This window comes from Chlamydotis macqueenii, chromosome 2, assembly GCF_036417535.1.
Source record: "Chlamydotis macqueenii isolate bChlMac1 chromosome 2, bChlMac1.mat, whole genome shotgun sequence".
In the NCBI taxonomy this organism is placed as follows: domain Eukaryota; kingdom Metazoa; phylum Chordata; class Aves; order Otidiformes; family Otididae; genus Chlamydotis; species Chlamydotis macqueenii.
The window spans coordinates 59944272-59954509 of NC_141557.1; the positions used below are offsets into that span (position 1 = coordinate 59944272).

Consider the following 10238-nt stretch of genomic DNA (forward strand, 5'->3'; position numbering starts at 1 on the left):
CGAGAGGCCACATCGCCTTTCGGGATTGGTGGGCCGCCGCCAGGGGGCGGGCACAAGGCTGGTTGGGGGTGGGTAGGGGGCGGGGCGGGCGGTGCGGTGGTAGCCTGTGAGCGCGGGGCGAGGCGTGGCGCGGCTCTGAGGTTGGAGGAAGGGGCTGGGGGGGGGTGGGGGGCTGCTGGGTGCCGCCGTGTGTCAGCTCCCGTGGGGCTCGCGGAGATGGGGGGCAGCAGGTCCATCTGTAGTGCCATAATTAACCACTGTAAGCAAAGGTGTTGCAGGCCTTGGGCAGAGTATGGGCACGCGCTGTTATCCGTCTGAATGTCTTCTACTTAACTTTTTTTTTGTGTTTCCAAAAAGCTATGGTGAAATTTGAGTCGTTTAGCTAGATTTTAAGAGAGCAGTAATTTGTCAAGTTAGGTTTTTCCAAATGTTTTGGCGTCCTACTTGTCAACAAGGGGTTTTCCTTGATAGGACGAGGGGTAATGGTTTTAAAATAGAAGGAAGCAGATTCAGACTTGATATAAGGAAAAAATTTTTTACAATGAGGGTAGTGGAACACTGGAACAGGTTGCCCAGAGAGGTAGTTGACACCCCATCCCTGGAAACATTCAAGGCCAGGGTGGACGGGGCTCTGAGCAACCAGATCTAGTCGGGGATGTCCCTGCTCCTTGCAGGGGGATTGGACTAGAAGACCTTTAAAGGTCCCTTCCAACCCTAACTCTTCCCACAGACATAAGCAGGTCCCTACATAGCTGTGACCCTTTTTTTTTTTTTAAAAAAAAACAAACTTACATTTCTCTCTTTTGCTTACTGTGGAGAGATATATCAGCTGGATTTCTAGCAATGATTGTTCAAATGCTTGTTGAGCAAGCATAAGATCTAATAAGATAGTGTTGAAAACTGGGCTTTTGGTCCTTAAATTGCCAGTTTGGCCACATACGTGGACGAATCAGAGCTGTTTATAGGTTCATGAAACAATTATTTTCTTTTTAACAACATTTCTGACCCTTACAAATTATCTACACTAGATAATTTGTAAGCACAAAGCACTGTTAAATTCAGTGCACAGTAGTCATACTCTGAAGTGGTGGCAGTAGTTTGTGACAAGCACATATCTTAAAGACCTTGAAGTGCAAGTTTAAATTATGAAAACCACGATTTTAGGGAACTGAGAACATGTTGTGCTGCTCTGAAAGATTATTGAAGTATCTAAGTTGTTATTTGACATTTGTCAATGGTCTGTACCAAGCAGGTTGGAAAAAGGCGTTGGAAACTTGCCTTGTTCTACATTGGTAAGTTATAAAACTGGAGTCAGTGCCTTCCCTCAACTCATCTGCCAAACAAGTTATTTTGAAAATACAGTGGCTGATACAGTAGCAATTTTTCCACTTATCTGTGTACCACTACAGTAAGTGGAGTCTTCTGTGAGACCTGATCTGGACCAGATTAAAGCTGTTTTCATCCTCTCTGGTTTTGGTATCAGTATAAAAAAACCCAACAAAACAGAACTTGTTTTCATGATTAGTTTGATTAACATAGATATTTAGTAACATGGTGATAGCACATAATCAGATTGGACATGGGAAAAATTAAGAGTGCGAAAGGTTTTATTTACAGTCTGTTCACTGTTTGGTTAACACAACCCTTGATTTGAATATTGTGTTAGTGTGTGAAATATTGACTGCCTTCTTCATCAGAGTTTATAAGAGAAATAGCAGCTATGGTAATCCATTTTATTCTGATTTAGTTTGGAGATTATCCGCCTGACAGTGACCTGTCAAGGTGGAGGAGTTCTCTCAGGCCCAGTACTTCATGACTGACATTGTCTAGGCCATTGGAAAACAGGTTAAAAAAGCTTGCAGAAAAAATAGCTTGCATGTAAAATGGGGAAGTGGTGTGAGTATTGCTTTTGTCTGTTAGAATGTGAAATACAGTATTAAATAGGATTAAATATAGAATTTTTCTTTTGTGATGGCTAAGTTTTGTGGTTATTGTGTTTTACGTTTATACACGTTAACCAAGTTGAAAAATGAGATCAGCAGGTGTGCTAGGCTGTCAAAGGTGTCAAGCGCAAACATCCAGGTAGACAGTAGAAAGGAAGTGCAAAAGTACAAATACAGATATTTTTTTTTCTTGTTTTGTTTGAACTGCAGGAGGAAACCCTGCAAGTCAGAACCCCTGTAATCCCTGATCAGAAAAGGACAGCCTGATCATCGAACTGAGAAATCTCTCAGAATCCCTCTGCTAAGTTGAAGGATAATTGTGTGGGTCTTTACAGTATTGGTAGCCCGGATCTTAAGCACATCCCACTAGACAGACAAGGCCTTGGCAAACAACCACAGTCTGGTCTGTCTTTCAATCAACAGTGCTGTGCCTGTCTTTCTTCTTTGGGATAACACAGCATAGCACAACAAATAACAAATAGCACACCAAACATAAGTGTAATTCGTTATAGACCGGGTGGGGAGTATGCTCAGTGCAGTTGTGAAATACACTGGGCACTTGGAAAGACTGAGCTAGCTGTGCAGCTTTTCCAAGAGATTCCTTCCTGCTCTCTAAAGGATTGCTTACATGTGAGGATGACTATGTGAAGCTCTAAACTAAGTACAACTGGTAAGAGCACTGCTGCCTTTTGCCAAGTACTCATTCTTTACATGAGTTACTGGAAAACCCTCTTCTTTACCAGGAGAGTCTCTAGGCAGAAGGTAGGCGGAACAGAGCCTAGAATAGACAACTAAGTATAGGGTCATCTGCAGGTTAGATGCATGGAAAAGTGAATGGCACAGGTCCCTTGCAGCATGTCTGATGTGAAAAATTGGCCATACTTAAAAGTCACTTCTGCTGCATACATACTAGAGAGCAACAAGCACTGAAAGCATGAGACCTCACAGAGCATCTATGGAGTGGTTTCTGAGTAAAAGGCATTTCTGTCTGATAACATCTGCTATGCAGCAGAAAAATCCAGATGTTGTCACACTTTCGTTATTTGAAAACGGATTACATATTGCACATACTGTCTTTTCATATCCTTACAAGCTGTTAGCATCAGTATTGGCAGATTTGCATCCTCATGAACAAAGCGGATGATCACACTCCTTTAACATGCTTTTCCTCAGGAACATTCATTAAGTGTCTTTCCTATTGGTTTAAGCTGTCAATGGCTACCTTAAAGTCTTCACAGGTTGCATCTGTGTTTTCCAGCACCATTAAGTGGAGGACTGTGGAAATACCTCTTTGTACCATACTGTAATTTTCTCCTTCAAAAGGTGGCCTAGACACGAGTCATTTTCTGTACATCATTCTGCAAATTCTATGGGGTACAATCGTTGATTTTAGAAGAGGCATATTCAGCAGTAAATGTCAAGAAAAAGCCACTGTTCTTTCACAAAAATCATGAAAATTGCAAGGTATGCCAGACTAAGATACATTAGTCTAATTTCTGCTAATTTAGTACAGTCTCAAAAGTAGATTTGAACCTGCTTGGCCTTTCACAGCCTGGTAACATTGAGTAGCTATCTGTAAGGATACCGAACAATTATAATGGTCTCATATATGTGGTAGCTGGTCTAATTTATTATAATCTGTAATATCACGGAGTAATACTGACTAGGTGCTGACTGATATTGTCTGAATATAGGTGCAACAAATTAATTTACTATTTAAAAAGATTAATTTTGTGTCTGAGTGCTATAGTTAAGTTGCTGATGGTGCTTAAAGGATTGGAAATTCATTTTAATAGGATGTTTGCAGCCACAGCACAATGCCAGTTAACTAAGGTGTTGGACCGTGATGTACAGCATTTTCAGTAGGACTGTGTGACAGATGACTTTGTCACTCTGTGATTATTCTTGGAAAGAGTATTTGTTCCATTCAGCATGAGCTGATGGCGCTCTTGATGCCACCCACTGACAATCTAAAACATGGTCAAAATGCTGCTAATACACACTTGACATTGCAGCACCTGCACAGTTCTGAATAGTTTTGGGGGAATGCTCTCAAAACTTGTTTTCTGAAAAACCTTGTTCAGTTGCAAAACCTCTTTTTTATGTGATCTGCCAGTTTTTAAGTGTCACAGTGTCACACAGGTGTTTTGAATGATCTTTCTGGTAGTTTTCTTGTGAACTTAAGTTCTCTTTTTTGCATAATAGCTAAACTTTCACAGCTAATGATCCTAGTTGTCTTGCTCATAATCTTCTCATAAATCACTTCAGTGATTCTCAGAACAATGCTTAAAATATCCATCCTGTTTTGCATTTAATTTACATCTAGAAACAATTTAGAGAGCAAGAGAAAACACTTGCAGAACTCATTGTTGTTTTTTGATCAGTGGTTGACTCATGTATTATGATGCTTATTGTAAAGTAACTTTCAATAATTTTCAGTCATCATTTAATGTGAAAATGTTCCACTTCAATGCTACTAAATTCTTGCAAGTTAATAAACTATGGAGTCACTATAATATAAATACTGTTGAGTCCTGTCTTGCACTCTTGTTTTGCTGCAAAGATTTTCTTATGATTTTTTTTTCCTCTCTGTCTTTTTTTGTTGTTGTTGTTTGGGGGTTTCTTTGGCTTTTTTGGGGGGGGGGGAGGGGACTTGCTGCTTAGTTCTTGGATCTCTGTGCCATATTAAGTGAGTTCATACTTACTATCATTTGATGTGCTCAGCTCAAAGAAGCTTTTACAAACATATCAGCCTAAGTTTAGCATCTGACATGATAAAATTCTGGGTCATTTCTTCTGGAAGTGGATTTTTTATAAGAATGGTGTACCATCTTCTCTAAATTAGAAGACGAATGTATTGGTAGATAATTTTCAGACCTCATTTCAGAAGCAGATTATACAAATACAGCTAAAATTAGCATATGTAAACTGAATACCCTCAGTTATTATACTGATGTCATTAAAAATTTGAATCTAGGGCTTCAAATACATTTAAAAATTTAAAATGGCAACTGTTAATAAAATTCTTGTAGCTGATTTCACCCAATATGGATTGCAGTGCCTAATGTGTTGGATCATGGAACCATAGCATGGTTTGGGCTGGAAGGGACCTTTAAAAATCATCTAGTCCAACCCCCCTGCCATGGGCAAGGACATATTTCACTAGATCAGGTTGCTCGGAGCCCTGCCCAACCTGGCCCTGAACACTTCCAGGGATGGGAAATCCACAACTTGTGTGGGTAACCTGGTCCAGTGTCTCATCACCCTCACAGTAAAGAATATCTTCCTGATGTCCAGTCTAAATCTACTCTCCTTCAGTTTAAAACTGTTACCCCTTGTCTTGTCACTATGGGCCTTGGTAAAAAGTTTCTCCTCATCTTTCCTGTAGGCCCCCTTTAGGTACTGAGAGGCTGCTATAAGGTCTCCCTGGAGCCTTCTCTTCTCCCAGCTGAACAACCCCAACTCTCTCAGCCTGTCTTCACAGGAGAGGTGCTCCAGACCTCTGATCATTTTTGTGACCCTCCTCTGGACTCTCTCAAACAGGTCCACGTCCTTCTTATGTTGGGGGCTCCAGAGCTGGATGCAGTACTCTGGGTGGGGTCTCACGAGAGCAGGGTAGAGGGGCAGAATCACCTCCCTCAACCTGCTGGCCATGCTTCTTTTTATGCAGCCCAGGAGACAATTGGCTTTCTGGGCCGCAAGGGCACATTACCAGCTCATGTCCAATTTACCATTCATGAGTATCCTCAGGTCCTCCTCTGCAGAGCTGCTCTCAATCCATTTATCCCCCAGTATGTAGTGATACTGGGGATTGCCCCAACCAAGGTGCAGGACCTTGCATCTGGCCTTGTTGAATGTCATGAGGTTCACATTGATCCACTCCTCCAGCCTGTCAAGGTCCCTCTGGGTGGCATTGCTTCCCTCAAGTGAATCAAGTATATTTGGAGAAGTGTTTTGTATTAGGTATTTGGACACTCCCTGCTTGTAGAATTTGGCAATATTTGTGCTAGTAAGTTAAACTGTGCCCAGGCAAGGGAATGCGGTTACCTACTCTAGTAAACTCTTAGATACCCGCTGGCACAGTGCTGGCCTGTGCCAACTAGAGCACTTTCAAGGACTTCCAGACATTCTTCTGGAGCTGGCATGTTTCTAGCAGCTGTTTGTATGCAGTCAGTCTGCTTGGAGAACGAGAGAATTTATTAGCATAGATGCAAGCACTTCCACATCTGTTGGCCTGAGTGCCTAGGAATATCCCAGACATGTCTACTTTACTGGTATAGATGTGGAATTCCAGTGATTTGTTACTTGGTGCCAAGAATAGTAGAGAACATGTGTGAAAATATGTACTCATTAAGATAAGTGGCCTAAATGCTGTACCTTTTGTTATTTTTCTTCAGAGTTCTGTAAGGTAAGAAGCAGTGGGTAATAGATCAGAAGACATTGCTTCAGGTGTCTGTGAAGTTATCAGGCTCCTAAATTTGGGTGACCACGAATCCAATACAACTCTGTAAGTGTCGTTTATATCTAAACTGTAGTTTATAACATTTTTTTTCAGCTGAAATATATAGAACACTTTAATGGAGTTTAATGTTAAATTAATATAGAATAAACATTGGAACCTTTCAGCAAGGTCACATTCTAGCACTGTCAATGTGCAAAAGAAGTCTTTATCAGTATGAACACTAGAATGTATTAACAGCTTGGATGTGACAGAATGGATGTAAAAGAACCTTGATGGTGACTACTGCTAGAATTACTTACTTTTTCACAAATTGTTTTTCACCTTTTGTACAGATGACTAAATGTTTGTCCTGCCTCCTGTAAGGGACAGTTAAACTTGGTGAAGTTCAGTGCATTGCTGGCTGTAATGCTTTTTCGCATGCGGGGATCTCATTAGGAAAAATAGTAGCAGATTTACGTGTGCATATAGCACAATGGAGGGTTAAGAGAACACTATGGTGAAAGTATGGAACTGTATAGTAGTATCTTAATAATGGTGGACCCAACAAGTTGAGAATAGTTGTTTTATGTTGGAAAACTGGAAAGGAATAGTAATTACCTTGCAGAGGATGTTGTAACTTTTTGAAAGGTCAGAGGTGCCACAGTGTTTGGGCACATCTATCCATCTGAAGAAGCAAAGAAGGATGAAATAATTTCATGTAGAAAGGAAAAAGATTCCTAGTTGGTTTCACCTGGCCTGAGTCCAGCCTGGAAAGCTGAAATACTTCTTTGCAGCCAGAGAAATGTCTGTTGTTTCCACTGTGACCTGCCTCAAAGGACCATTCCCTAGGTTAGGGAAGGACCTGCCTGGTAGGTGCTGCCCAAAGAGGGAGCAGAAAAGGCTTTAAGAGGCAAGTATTGAAGGATGCATCTTAAATAAGCAGCAGAGAGGAAGAGGAATTGCGTTCTTCTCATCAAAGGTGAGGGTCCTGTGTGGAAGACTGTTTATACTAATGGTGCTGCACAGTCACTGGAAACACTGACTTCATTTTGGGATTGTGTTTGGAGTTAGTGAGGCTGATGGAAATGCAGATTACCCAGCATTGTTGTTTACACCTGAGCACCTGCATGAATTTGTCGCTAGTCTTCATTTAGCTCTGACTCTGATCTGTCTGACCTGTGAAAAGATCCACTGATCCTACAGGAAAAAAAAAAGGGGATATAACATGGAATGAGCATCCCCTTGAAAATGAGCGTCCCATCTCCATCAGAGCAGGAGTGTTGTCATATGCACAGTTGGTCACAAGATGTCAGTGTCAGAGAGCAAGTTGGAGTGAAGGGCCTGGGAGGTTGAACATGGAGTGGAGATCATCCTGTTCCCCATTCTGGAATCACTGCAAGGAACAGTTGCTGCATTGGCCCCTGGTATTGTTGGAGCTTGAGACCACAATGCAGGTCAGGAATTTTTCCAGCTCTTTGCAGGGTGCTTTTGGTTTGGTTTGTGCATTAGTCCCAGCAGAAAGCTGACAATTCTCTGAGGCAAGATAAGAGCAGGAAGCAGACAGGGTTAGGAGCAGGAGTAGATTCTGGCATGAGGGGGAGGCTGTTGCCCTTTGAGCAGCTATCCTGTGTGATACAGTACTCCATAAGTCAAAAGTAAGTATCTTGCATATGGCTTTTGACAGACCCATGAAAGTGCAGACCTTCTAGGTTGTCACCTGTCAAGAGCCCATTTTTTTATTCAGGAATATCATTCAAGGGGTTTAAGCCTGAACTGGCTTGGTATGGTCTGTTGCAGATTACATCAGTGAAAAATTTCCTAGAGAAGACTGCTATGTCTGGCTGGCACAAGATGGCATGGCTTTTCCATCTCAGAGTGTGCATGGGAGTCAAGGGAAGGAGAGCTTGTGAGCTTTATATGCCCATGGGAGACCCACTCTCATAATGCTTTCATTATAATCTGTCAAGTTATTCCACTTTCAACCCTGGTTCCATATGTATAGTGCCGTATTGACTCTAAGTAGTTTAAGTGACAGATCCACTGAGAAAGGATGAACAGTGTAACTGCTATCCTCCTTCTTAGAGCTGTATGTCTTGGGCACACATAAAACTGCAGAGATATAGGATGTTTGTTAAAAAACAGTGCATCTTCAAACATTATCTAATACATGGCATAGCATCTAACAGATCCTCTAACAGAACTCTAACCGCTTAAGGTTTCTTGTCCCTCGCATGTGGTTTATACGTCCTTTGCAGCAGAAGCACTACATTTAACCTCCCCAGCGCGGGTAATAGTTTCTAAGAGTGCTGCAGATTCTGGTGCTTGCTGTGTCTCACTGTCTGCTCATCATGGCAAGCTGTGCAGTGGTAGTGTTTTTCACAGGTACATCTGTGCTCATCACTAGTGTTGTAGAATAATTTCATACAAGTATTTTGCATTTTAAAAAGATTATTTACATGTTCATAATCCACATATTTGGCAATACATAATCTAGGTGCTTTTTTCTGCATTATAGTGACATGCAGAGACAAATTTTCCCAACTGCAGTTACTTTTGTTCCTATTGGGTGTACGTGGCAAGGTGCTGGCAGCAGGGTGGCAGAGGAGTGGCCTCTCTGAGGAGAGGCCAGGCACTGCCATGTGCCAGACCCACCGAAGGGCACAGCTGAGCCCCTCAGCCACAGGTGGGCGCCTTGAGGAAAGAATAGCTAAGGGCAAAACACTGCCTGACAGTGACGAGTGAGGGAAAAAGTGTGAGAAACAGCCCTTCGAGCCCTGAGAGGAGAGCAGGAGGAGACAGAGGAAGGGCTCCACACATTCCCATAGAGATTCCGTTGCAGCCCCTGGAGACATCTAGAGTAGAGCAGTATTTCCCTTTCTCCTGTGTAGAGAAACATGATGGAACAGGTGCAGATGGAACCCTGCAGCCCATGGAGAACCTGCGCTGGAGCAGATTTAGTCCTGAAGGACTGCAGCCTGTGGAGAGGACCCATGCTGGAGCAGGCGAAGAGCATGAGGAGGAAGGAGTGGCAGAGAGGAGCTGTGACAGACTGACTGCAGTCCCCTGTTCCCCATCCACCTGTGCCATTTGGTAAAGGAGTTGGTAATGAAGTGAAGTCAAGCCTAGGGAAAAAAGGGGCAGAAGAGGAAGGTGTTGTTTTCGTTTTGTGTTTATTTATCACTATCCAACTCTGTTTTAACTTACAATAAATTAAATTAATTTCCCCAAGTCTAGTCTGTTTTGCTTGTGATGGTAATTGGTATGTGATCTCCCTGTGTTTATCTTGATGCTATCTTTTTAATCTTATTTTCTCCTCCTGTACTGTTGAGGAGGGAGTGTGAGAGAGTGGTTGGGTGGATGTTTGGCAGCTGGCTAAGGTTCCATATAATTTGTTTCCAAAAGGCTACATTAAAACAGATTTTTCATCTAAAAGTGCATTACCCCATGTTGAAAATGGCCACTAATCAGTTTTTCAGCAAGTCAGCAGCAGGTATTGTGAAAAACCACGAATTATTGTGGCTCATGCATGGAAAATAATGACTGATGTCTCTGACAGTAGTAGACTTTGAGAACATTGGCTTCCCAGGACATGATGAGGCTATGTGTTACTCATTATCTGAAGTCTGAAACCATATGACTTTTAAGTATGAATGATCATGTGATATAAAGTGGTAGTGGCAGAAAAATTCTGAAAATCAAAGTATTTTCATGTGAGACAATTAGAAACTTTATTTCTTCCTGCTAAAGTGCGTGTTGTGACTGTCCACTGGGCTTCTTTTTGGGAAAACACCCGAACAGAGTATGGACATTAGTTCATGCAGACACATAGTAATGCGTCTTAAAATCTTACTGGG

The 10238-nt window shown here is 42.0% G+C and overlaps 1 long non-coding RNA gene across 2 annotated transcripts; it reads left to right on the plus strand.

Annotated features, from left to right (window-relative positions):
- The first annotated feature begins 115 nt into the window (after window positions 1-115).
- On the plus strand, window positions 116-9612 carry LOC147601666 (uncharacterized). Of its 2 annotated transcripts, none has more exons than XR_015257936.1 (3): window positions 116-140; window positions 6341-6450; window positions 9273-9612. It is a non-coding gene; the product is annotated as an uncharacterized LOC147601666 (long non-coding RNA). The 2 variants fall into 2 exon arrangements; XR_015257937.1 differs by lacking the exon at window positions 116-140 and adding an exon at window positions 5336-5486.
- The last annotated feature ends 626 nt before the right edge of the window (window positions 9613-10238 follow it).